Genomic DNA, 11,488 nt, shown 5'->3' on the forward strand with positions numbered 1-11,488 from the left:
TTATCAGGACCATTTGGGAAGAGGAAAGGGTCCCAAGCTGGGAGGGTGTTTGATGAGAGAAAGTCAAATATGAGCTCCTGGTCAGCAAATGTCACATAGATCAATCCTCCAAGGGGCAAAGCCATTGGCCTGAAGAGATGATGTGTGCAGGGAAAGCTGTCTCTACCCACGATCTTAAATGATGATTCTCAGGCATTGTGAGTAAAAGCCAGTGATCCTTCTGAAGAGTGAAATTTGCTAAAAGGACAGCCAGAATTGCTGTAATGAGCACATCCATTAATTTTATTCTACACCGCAGGAATAGTCACCATGACGACTCAGGCTTTCCCGCCAGGGTTGAGCTGCTCCTGGGGATCAAGAGGGACCCCAATCTTTGGCACCCTGTGATTTGAAGACAAGGTCGGCGAGAAAGGACTTGGGAGTTTTTTCATGAGAATTATTTCCTGACAAAGAAAGAGGCAGTGTATTAATTAAGATAATGCTAGCTGCTGACACAAATAAACGTAAAATCTCAGTGGTTCTACCCAATTGAAGTTTTATTTCTTCCTCTCATAGGAAAGTGCTATGCTTCAAGGAATCAATTAAGGACCCAGACTGATAAAACTTTGCTACCATCAACATGTGGTTACCCCATGATCACCCTGGGAACTAACTTCCAGCCAGCAAGTAGGGGAAGGCAGGAAATCCATGCCCGGGCGGGCATCATGAACGAGGCCTGGAACTGGTACAGGTCAAACACCTCCTCCTCCATCCTCAACATTCTATATTCAGAGCTCAGTCACATGGCCCACGTAGGTGCAGGGAATGATGGAACCCCCTATCCCGGGGCTGCATACTGTAGAAGCGAAACCTCAGTCTTGCTAGACAGCCAGCCATCTGCCCCAGGAAGCCCAATGTAAATGAGGGAAAGAGAACTGGGTTGAGAGTCCAAGAGTGCCATGTCCACTCTAAGCTCTCTCGCCATCAAAATGTGTAATCTCCAAGTCCCTTTCCTCCTGGGCCTTAGTGCCTTCATCCCTATAATGGTGGGGGATGGATTTAATAGTCTCTGGAAGCCTTTGACCATAATGCTGAGGTTCAGGCTGCACTGTGGGAAAGAAAGAGTTACCCGAGCCCAAAGAAGGTTCCATCCAGCGAGCCACCTCCTAGGCATGGAGTCACACTGCTTCGGGAAGACTGCACCAGACCACAGTCTCACTCCCAACCTGACATCATATAAATGGGGCCCCAGAGAGGCTGGAAATTGAATGGTCCCCACAGGAGAGGAAACATGAAAGGTTACATGATTCGAGCCCACACGGGGGTCCAAGCGACCTTTCCTTGAGTGGAAAGACACAGGTTGCTGGTCGAGTGACTAATAAGTCAGACAGCACCAGGAGCTGAACTACCCCCAGGGACCACAAGGATGGAGTAGGAGGGCTCGTTCTGCCAGAGTCACAAAGGTGAGCACACTGCGTGCATGCAGGAAATGCCGGAGCTAGAAGGAAACAGACACACAACCCATCTGTTACCACAAACACACACAGCATTTACATGGCATTTACATATCCACAGTCAGGTACACATTGTAAATGCACACACAGGGATGTACATACATACACAAGTGCACATAGATGGGTACACAGTCAGTACATACTTGCTTGGGGCAGACAAGGGTGGACTTGTACACTTACAGTTGTCTGTGAACGGGCATACACACTTATATACACATGGGGGCATCTGGATATTGCACCAGGACCCATGATGGATATACAATCAGGTATATGTAAATGGATACATCAGCTCATTTACATACACAGAATGCATAGCGTTCTCATGGATATACACAGATAGAAACCCACCCAGGAATACTTACACAGGAACACATGGACGCAGCCACCCGTACCTGACTAAGATCATGGGACTGACTATCCACACATATACACAGAGCACATACAGGTGAACGCCTCACAGCCAACCACATACTCTGAGGACGCAGAGAGATGTGAAGCTGGAAGCTAGTCCTCATCCCTGGTCAGCTATGTTAACCCTAGGCAAATTATTTCCTCTCTTTGGGCTTCATTATCCTCATCAGTAACATATGGGGGCAGGGCTAGGAGGCCTCTAAATGCCAGTTCTGAACCAACTGATAAATGTTGACAATTAAATTAGGAGATGTGGCCCCTGTCCCTGGGGTGCTTCCAGTCTAAGGAGAAGTGGGCAGACACAGTCCAGAAATGACAGGGAGGCACATAGACAGCAATCAATGTGTGAGTTACTTAATGGTGCCATCTATGCAGATAGGCAGGGTCTGAGGAATTAGAATAAAGATGGCACCAGAGCTTCCCTTAGAGCCGACTTGGCTTCCTCAACTGGGTGATGATGTGAGCCAGATGGCTTGCATCCCTTCCTGCCAGGGTAGCCTGCGGAGGCCAGGTTTTAAGGGGGATTTAGGAAGGAAGGGATGGGGGGGCTATCTCTCAAGCTTTGGGACCATAAGGGACAGGCAAATCTGTCCAGGGGTCCCCCAGAAGGCCAGCACCATGCTAGGAGGCCCAGACTGGCCACATGCTGTGAGCTGTAAGAAACAGCCTTAGTGACAGGCTAGATGCTGATCATTCTGCCAACATGAAGCCACCGCAGTCCTCTGGCTTAGGAAACTCCATAAAGTGGCCCCAGGATAGATCTGTGTACTCTTTCTTCTGCTGTCAAGTGGCTCATGGCTCCCTGCAGGATAATGCTGACCAACATCCAGGAGGTGAGTGTATACATAGTATGGGCACCTGAATACATGTGTGTCCACACATGACAATCTGTATATGTGTGTATATGTGTAAGGCTACGTGTGTCTGTTTCCTTGGTCTCTAGGCGCATGCCTGACTGTCTACACTACATAGGTCTAACTGTTTACAAGTGCATCCTGCTCACCTGGTCCTTTTGGGTAATAAACACATAAATATGTAAATCGTGTGTAAATGTCTTTGTACATATTTTTTACCCATTCACCAGTACCCAGACATAAACCATTTCCTGTGTCCTTGCCCTGGCTCGTACAAAGTAGGAAGAAATCCTCTGCCCTCTTCTCCATCTGCCTCCCTTCCCTGGCTCTCTCCTTATCTAATTGGTAAGACTGGGAAAAGACGGGGTCATGGCACCTGCACAGCTGGCATCAGTGGTACAATGCTCATGTTCTCTCCTCCTCAACCACAGGTAAGCTGGCCACGGCAGGCTCTGCCTGAGAGCAAGGAGGCCTGCAGGTGTCTGGATTATTGGCTTGCAACTCTGGGCAACCTCAAAGCAGAAGGCAAGGGTAGGAAGTCCATGGGAGCTTTAAGTCTTTAAATCAACTTCGTTAATGATAAAGCTAGCATGCTGACAAATCTAATTGGGGTGCATTTTATAACCCACAAGCTGCTGATTGTAAAACAAACCCCAATTTCAGAAATGTGAAAATATGTGTATCATAAAAAAGTGATGAGATCGAGGAATATCTTGATCCCTGTCTGCCTGTTGTGTCTATTTTTCACTTGGTTCAGAAATTGTTGGGAAGAGAAATACAGTGATCACCCCCAAATCGCTATACATTTGCACATACCTGTATACAGGGGTATCTGTGTATATCCAACCATTTTAGCCGGGCCTGCAGTGTCTGTCCATCTGTGGGTTACTGTTTGTGTACACTGCTTGCTGAGAAACTGTACTTATGTGTGTGCATTGCTGAGCATGTAATGGCTACACACACAGGTGTTTTAATGGGAGGGTGAATGATTTCCTGGGTGCCTGTACTTGTCAGCATGTGCTATCTTTGTGTGTGAATGTGAGTCATCGCCCCCAACCCAGACTCCCCAGCCATCATCCTGAAAGGCCACCGGCTATAAACAAGGAGTTACAAGAGCACGAAGGCCCCTCTTCCTTGCTCCTTCACTCTCCTTGTGCTGGCTTCTCCCTCTCCAGGAGAGGTCACCCACAGGCCCCTCCAGAGACAGGCCCCGCCTCGCCTGTCTGAGAACAACAGGCACAAAGCAATCTAGTAATTAGTAGTAATCGTGTCTCCCTGACAAGCCATTATTTCACCAGAACAAAGAAGCAGCTCGGGGGACTCCAAGGGCCAGGAACAAGAAGGCTGGAAGAATGACTCCTTTACATCTCTGAGTTTGGTGGAATCTGGGGACTCCTCAGAGCAAAGCAGGGGCCCTCGCTCTGTCAGGGCCTCCATCTCCTCCTCATCCCCATCCTTCCATCCTCTCCTGCCTCCTTTCTCTTCCTTGCCCAAGCGTCCAGACAGCCCTTACTTCCCAGTCCTGCAGAGGGAATGAACTGGATCAGGCACCAAGAAACAGCCCAAGGCTCAAGGCAGAAGTATAGGAACAGCTGACAGGGAAGACCTGGACTTGCCAGCCCTCTGCCCATGGACTTGAACTCGGCAGGACATACATTTTGCAGAGTGGAGTGAGCATGAGGCTGCCTTAGAAAATATCTCCTACAGGACATGCCTTAGCACCAGCCTAGCACTCTGGTCTCACCCATGCTTCTGAAGACAGATAAATTCTAATCCCTCCAGCATTCGCAGGGACATCTAAGGGGACACAAAAGTCCAGAAGGCCTGGTCTTTTCCCTTGAGGGGCTTAAATCCAACAGGAAAGAGAGGAAATGTCCACAGATGACTGAAATACAGAGCACGAAGAAAAAGCACCATGAAAAAAAAAAAAAAAGGCCAACAAGTGCTGTGGAAGATGAGACCACCGCCACCTAGGGAAACTGAAAAACACTTCCCAGAAGAGGCCATTAAAAATTAAGAAATAGAGCAGCACAGTGGCTCACACCTGTAATTCCAGCACTTTGGGAGACTGAGACGGGCAGATCACTTGAGGCCAGGAGCTCAAGACCAGCCTGGCCAACATGGGGAAACCCCATCTCTACTCAAAATACAAAAATCAGCCGGGCATGGTGGTGCATGCCTGTAGTCCCAGCTACTTCAGAAGCTGAGGCACAAGAATCGCTTGAACCTGGGAGGCAGAGGTTGCAGTGAGCTGAGATTGTGCCACTACACTCCAGCCTGGGCGACAGAGTGAGATTCCATCTTTAAAAAAAAAAAAAAAATGAGAAATAAAGGATTCAAAAGGAGAAGATGGGTACAGGACATTTTGGGTCCAGGGAATTATGAAGATGACCTTCAAGATGATGATGATGATGACGACAACAGCAATGATAAACATCAAGGATGACAATGAAAAAATGTTGTCATCCCCCTCTAGCATCTTTTCCTGGGGCAAACTCAGCCACTCTGCTCCCTGCTGCCTGACCAAGTCCAGATTCCCTAACCTCTCTGGCTTCTGCTTCCTGGAATTTCTGAAACATAGACATGTCCAGTCTGCCCTCCACTGTGATATGGTAGGAGAGAGGTCTTTGGTCCTGGCTCAATTACAGGGCGGGCTGAGAATAGATGAGAAGATAATAAAAGGAAAGGGGAAAAGAGATAATACTTTGCATCTGTATAATGCTTTATAGCTTTCAAATCACTTTTATATACATTATCTCATGTTTGCAAGAAAGGTAATATCGACCACATTCAAAGATGATAGCCAGACTCAGAGAGGTGGGGGTTAGCCAAGATCACACCGCTGGCCTCGGCTCCACTACTGCCCCACAACTGTGCCTGGGAGGGCACGTGTGGGCCTGCTTTGAGCCCATTCTACAGCGCACAGGTGTGCGCTCTGAAGATTAATCTCACCACAGTGCACCCTTCTACTAAACATCCAGAAGGATGGGAGGGGAGGGGTCAGATGTCCAGCAAAGTAATGGCCAGAGGGCCAAGCCCAGATTCCCCTATCTAATTCTATCCCTTCACAGCATCATGCTGTGCACCCAGCAGGGACCCAGCCATCCCAAGGATACTCCACCAAAACTGGCAAGGGGATCCCAGTTGCCTACAGAGCAAGTGAGCCTTCCACAACCTGGCCCAACCTGATCTCCCCCTACCCCTCCTTGTCCCTCTGTTTCTTCCACAATAGCAGGATGCTCACCATTCAACCCCCAAACTCACCTGCACTCCCTACCTCTCTGCCTTTGCTTTTCAGTCCCCTCCAGCTTACACATCCTTCGCTTGCCTTTCTGCTGACCTTCAGACTTTGTCTCCTTCATGAGGTCTTCCTCTTCCCATCCACATCAGCATCCATCTCTCGTCCGCCAGCACTTTCTCTCTGCCTCAGTACTGCACCTCTCCCAGCCTTGCCAGGTCACAGAGCAATGGGTAAATTCTTCCTCCTCCCATAGTGGACTATGGGCCATAGAAAACCATGGGGCAGTCCTGCTCACTCTCTTTCCCACCCCCAATACACACACAGTAGTTGTTTGGTTCACATTTATTTAATGTTGTTTCATGTAAAAGATCACAGTAACTCTCATCAGTATAGCTGCTGAGCCTTACATTGCAGGACACGCTCCCGCCAAGATGGTCTGAGGATGTCAAGATGGAACCAGGATGTCAATCTGGACTGGTCACAGATCTTGCTGCTCTGGGCAGAGGAATACAGAAGAAGTGTCCCAGGCCTGCCAGGCTCTGAAAGCCCTACAGGAACGACCCACCTGGGAACCCCCATTAGCAACTGCCTCTCTCAATCAGGTCTGCCCAGGGAAAGAAAGACATTGAAGACCATTCAGATCCCCAGAAATGTCAACACTCCTTGAAAGAGGTCTCCACTGGCCCGGAAATCTCCAGACTGCCTGCACTTGTGATAAGCACAATAAATAAAACAATGAGACCCATTTGAAGGCACTTGTGAGACAGTAGAGCTTTGAGAACTTGACTTTGATGAGTTTGAAAGGCAGAGGAAAGAAAGAAGAATGAGTTTCCTCTTGGGCTCAGGTTTGTTTATCCTGCTTCTCGGGAATCTGAACTTACAAGGTTGATGGTTTCAAAGGCTTCTAAATGTTTCTGGAATCCCAGACCAGGCTACAGTGGGCCTGAAGGCTCCTGTTTGCCTGGCGCCAGAAAAGGCACAGCCACATCAGCTCCCTGGAGGATTTCTGCCAGGGCAAGAAGCAAGGCACAGGGTGGGAGTGCATCAAGCTGGAGCTCACCCTTGGGAGTGTGCAGAGGAGGGAGGCAACTCCACGTAAAGGGAGAACCACAAGGTACAGGTGACTGTGAGAAGCTGACTGGGAAGCCTCAGTGGGGCCAAGGAGTGAAGGTGCCCTTTGTGGGGACTGAGAACAGAGTCCTGGACCACAAGTCTGAAGTACAAGCCTGAGCCGGGATCTGCTGCTAAATTGTCCCATGCCAAGTCTCTATCCCACTTTGCATCTTCATAAAAGGTCCTGTCTGAGGTTCCTCTGAGCCCTATGTTGATTCCATCACTCTTTAAGCAGGTGGTTCTACCATAGGTTCCCTGGCTTCTTCCTGACCCTCTCCTCCCCATCCTGCCCCAAGCCCAGCCCATCTGGACTCCACTCTGCAACGGCCCTGCTCCCTCTCAGCTGTCAGTGCACCCCTACCCACGACTCAGTCGTCCCTCTGAAAACTTCACTGTGGTACCCTGAGATGTTTTCCTGCATTATAGAGACTTGAAACCTGCCCTGGGGGCTACAGTCTATGCACTTGTGTGCCATATGCATAGTTAATAGTAATGCCAAGACAGGCTAATCGTCCTTCAGTCCATGCCACACATCAAGTGTTTATACACACTCCTGCTCAGCAGCCCTTTCTACAGAGGAGAGAATCCCGAAGCTTGAGAAGATGCATACCTTGCCCTCCTGTTGCCTTCGCAAAGGGCCTTGGCACCCATGTCATCCTCACAACAAGCCTGTCAAGTGGACAGTTAGGTATTCCCATTTTAGCATAAAGGAAGTGGAGCTGAGAAAGGCAAAGCAACTTGCCAAGGTCACAGCTCACAAGGAGCGGAGCTGGGGTGGGGCAGAGTCCCACTCCCCAAAGTGGGAAGCAAGGAAGCCCTGCCTTCCAAGGCCTTCTGTTGCTCTCCTCCGCCCAGTGGCCTTCTAGGCCCATGCTCCTGGAAGCCGCTCCTAGGCTCACACTCTGCTGAAGAAGCGTGAAGGACTGAGCGAGGCAAAGAGGCCACCTGTTTATCCGGCGCACAGAGGCACTCTCCGCCCACCGCCTTTGCCGCAGCAAGACAATCAGCCCACTCCGCCTCCCCTCTGGCTCATTTCAGAGTGCAGTCAGACACTAATTGGCTCTGAGAAGTGATTACTTCAAAGAAGTTCCCATCGGACCAAGATTTCTCGGAAAAAACAAACAGCGCGCACCCTGCCTGGGGAGCCACCCGCCCCAGAGATGCGTTTTCTGCCTGCCTGTAGGCGGCGCTGCCGAGACATGCGGCGCTGCAGGACCACACCCCGCCTGCTGCGTTCCCTCAGCTGTCGCCCCGCCTGGAATCAGAGGCGTTTGAGCTGGAAGGCACAAACCCCACAGGCAAGCAAGGCCAGAAAGGGGATGTACCCTCTTTAGAGTCGCACAGCCAGTGTTAGCAGAGCTGGGACTAGAACCGGCAAGACTCAACACTCCGCCCCACCCTGCCCTGGGTCGCTCTATACTCAGCTAGCTGTTGTCCCTGGCAACACCGGACCCATGCCCACCGGTAAGGCGCGGGCAGAGGGTGCTCTTCAGGTAGCAAGCAGGGGCCCCTGCCGAGGGAACTTGCTGGAGAGCTCACGGAGGCTAACCCCACCCGCCCTCCCGTTGTGCACAGGTGTGTTCAACACCTAAAATGTTCTAGGCCCTTCTAGGCCTGGGGGTTCCCCGTAAAAAGGAGACTGCCCCCGGCGCCCCTGACACTTACAGTGTTGCAGTGACAAAGTGTATCTGCTTATGAGCATTCCCGGCCTTCCTCCCCACCTCCTCTGCCTTGGAGGAGGAAGGAGCCGTGGATGTTTGGGCAATCTCTGGGCCTGCCCTTTCTGAAGTGTTGAAATCGGGGAGGCTAAAGAGGGAATTCAAGAAGCCCAGCAAGCTTGGGTCAGAGATCATGCCTGCCAACATGGGCACCTGCCCCATAGTGAGCTTTTAAAAGATGTTTGAGATAATGTCCAACAGTTTGGACTCAGATTTCTCAGAATTTCTCAGAAATCTCAGATTTCTCATTCAGATTCAGATTCCTGGCCTCTCATGGTGAACTAGGAAATCTGGTCACACCAGGCCCCTATTTCTTCATTCATTCATACTTTCGTTTAACCGTGGGGCTGGTCCCATCCCAAGTGCTGTAATACCAAGGTGAACAGGACAATCAAGTCCCCTGTTTTTGAGAGGCATCTCTTCAAGGAGCCTCTGTGCAGGGCATATTCACTCTAGTCTGCCACAGTCTCCGCCATTCCCTATTATCACATAGACCAACCACTTCCCTTGTTTGTGATCTTTGCATGACCACCGTTTATAACCACCTCCACCAGACCGGCTGCTGAGAAAGGGCAGAGAGCTAAGCCAGTGTACAAAATGCTCACCTCTCTTTAGTCTGTGGCAGGTGCATGAGTGTTTATCTTAAACTATGTTCTGTTTTTGTATGAATATTTGTATTTTTCTTTTTTCTTTTTTTCTTTTGAGATGGAGTTTTACTCTTGCTGCCCAGGCTGGAGTGCAATGGTGCCATCTCACCTCACTGCAACCTCCACCTCCCAGGTTCAAGCGATTCTCCTGCCTCAGCCTCTCGAGTAGCTGGGATTACAGGCATGCGCCACCACACCCAGCTAATTTTGTATTTTTAGTAGAGACGGGGTTTCTCCATGTTGACCAGGATGGTCTCAAACTCCCGACCTCAGGTGATTTGCCTGCCTCAGCCTCCCAAAGTGCTGGGATTAGAGGTGTGAGCCACTGCGCCCAGCTGAATTTTTCACTTTTAAATTTAAAAACAAGAATGAAAGTAAAGAGTTATCTATCAGTGAAAATCTAGAAGCATGAAGGGAGTGAGAGAAATCAAAGCAGGAAAAGACTGTGTTCGGGATGGCTTTGGGAGAGTTTAGTGGGGGAAAGAGAATGCAGTGATGCTGCCATACTGTGTGGGGTATTGAGAGGGAGCAGGGGGAGGGAGAAAAGGGGTTTTTAAAAGTCTTGCTCTATGTTAGGAATGAATGCCCCTTTGGCATTTTCCAAGCAACTTCATAAAAGATTTAAATTATTTCTCAATACTTTTTGGATGTCTGCCTTCTGCTTCTTTTGAATATAACAGTGTGGGATGGGTGTGGGGAGAGAAGATAAATAAAACATAGGCAGTGCCATGATGGGGAGGTGCAGGGTGCAGGGGTGGCTCCTGAGAAGAGCACCTCCTGATCCAGAGTCACGAAAGGCCCCCAGGGAGGAACTGATCAAACCAAAACGTGGATGAGTAGATGTTAGGCGAACACGAGGCAGAAGGTGGTGAGAGAAGGGAACAAAGTGTATTCCAGGAAGGGGGAGTAACTTCTGGGAAGGCAGACTCCAGGATCTGGAAGCAGTTCAGGCTGGCGGGACCGTCTGTATGCATGCGGTAGGGATGCGCGGAGAAATGGAGCTGAAGGGCCGGCAGGAACACTGCCAGGCCTCATGAGCTATGTGACAGCCTGTGGACCATGTCCAGTGGGCAACCAGGAGGCACTGAGGGTGTTAGCAGGACAGTCATGTGGTCAATTTGTATTTTAAAATGTTCATCTGTCTGTTCTGTGGGAAATGGATTGGACAAGGAAAATAGAGGTGTGCAGATGAGGAGGCTATTGAGATAGATTGGACAAGAGACCCTGGCAGCTTGGGCTGGTCACTGCCAAGGGAAATGAGAAATGATGCTTGATTCTAATGACATGCAGGAAATGGAGGCCAGAGGGGGCGCCTAATTCAGCACCACATCCCTAGCACTTAGCTTGCTTCCTGATACTCAGTACAAAAGGATAACGCATATTTATTGAATGACTCAATAAATGAACAGAAGACCTAATAAACACACAAATAAGCTAGTACCGATACGTAAATGTTAGCATGCTTAAACCTCATCCCTTCCTTGTACAATGTTCATAAACAGTGGCTACCCATTTCTGAAGGCCTGCTTGGACCAGGCAAGCGTATGAGGTACTTCATATGGACGATCTCCACGTCGCCTCTGCAGAACTCCTGTGGCCCAGGCATTTCTATTCCTATTTTGCAGATCAGCAAACAGAAAAGTGAAGCAGCTTGCTCACATTCACCTGGAGAGTAGGGAGCGGTGCTGAATTCTCACCCAGGGTGTTCTTTCCATACCTCGTGAGCCCTCAGAATGACCTCTTCCAGGTTGAGGCGCCCCTACACCCAGCTCCTCCATTCCGGTCCCCACCAGCCTCATACTGCAGTTGAAAGGGAACAGCTACCAAGTGAAATGAAAGGTTGGAAAGCACTAACCTGAAGTTCCTGAATATCCATTTTGGATATATTTCGTTAGTCATTTTCATCATCATCAACAAACATTTAGTGAGCACCTTCTGTATACCAAGTGCTGTGCTAGATAATAAGGGCACAAAGAACTAGATACCTTCCCTGTCCTGGAGGAACTCCAGT

General features: G+C 49.5%; 1 long non-coding RNA gene across 2 annotated transcripts; it reads right to left on the reverse strand.

Annotated features, from left to right (window-relative positions):
• Positions 1 to 264: 264 nt before the first annotated feature.
• Positions 265 to 8,135, reverse strand: LOC117080715. Of its 2 annotated transcripts, none has more exons than XR_004435923.1 (3): positions 7,723 to 8,135; positions 6,023 to 6,206; positions 265 to 443 (listed from the first exon to the last, which is right to left on the reverse strand). It is a non-coding gene; the product is annotated as an uncharacterized LOC117080715 (long non-coding RNA). The 2 variants fall into 2 exon arrangements; XR_004435922.1 differs by having other exon boundaries at positions 6,099 to 6,206; positions 7,723 to 8,117.
• Positions 8,136 to 11,488: the final 3,353 nt, after the last annotated feature.

Source organism: Trachypithecus francoisi, unplaced genomic scaffold, assembly GCF_009764315.1.
Source record: "Trachypithecus francoisi isolate TF-2019V2 unplaced genomic scaffold, Tfra_2.0 Lachesis_group8, whole genome shotgun sequence".
Lineage (NCBI taxonomy): Eukaryota > Metazoa > Chordata > Mammalia > Primates > Cercopithecidae > Trachypithecus > Trachypithecus francoisi.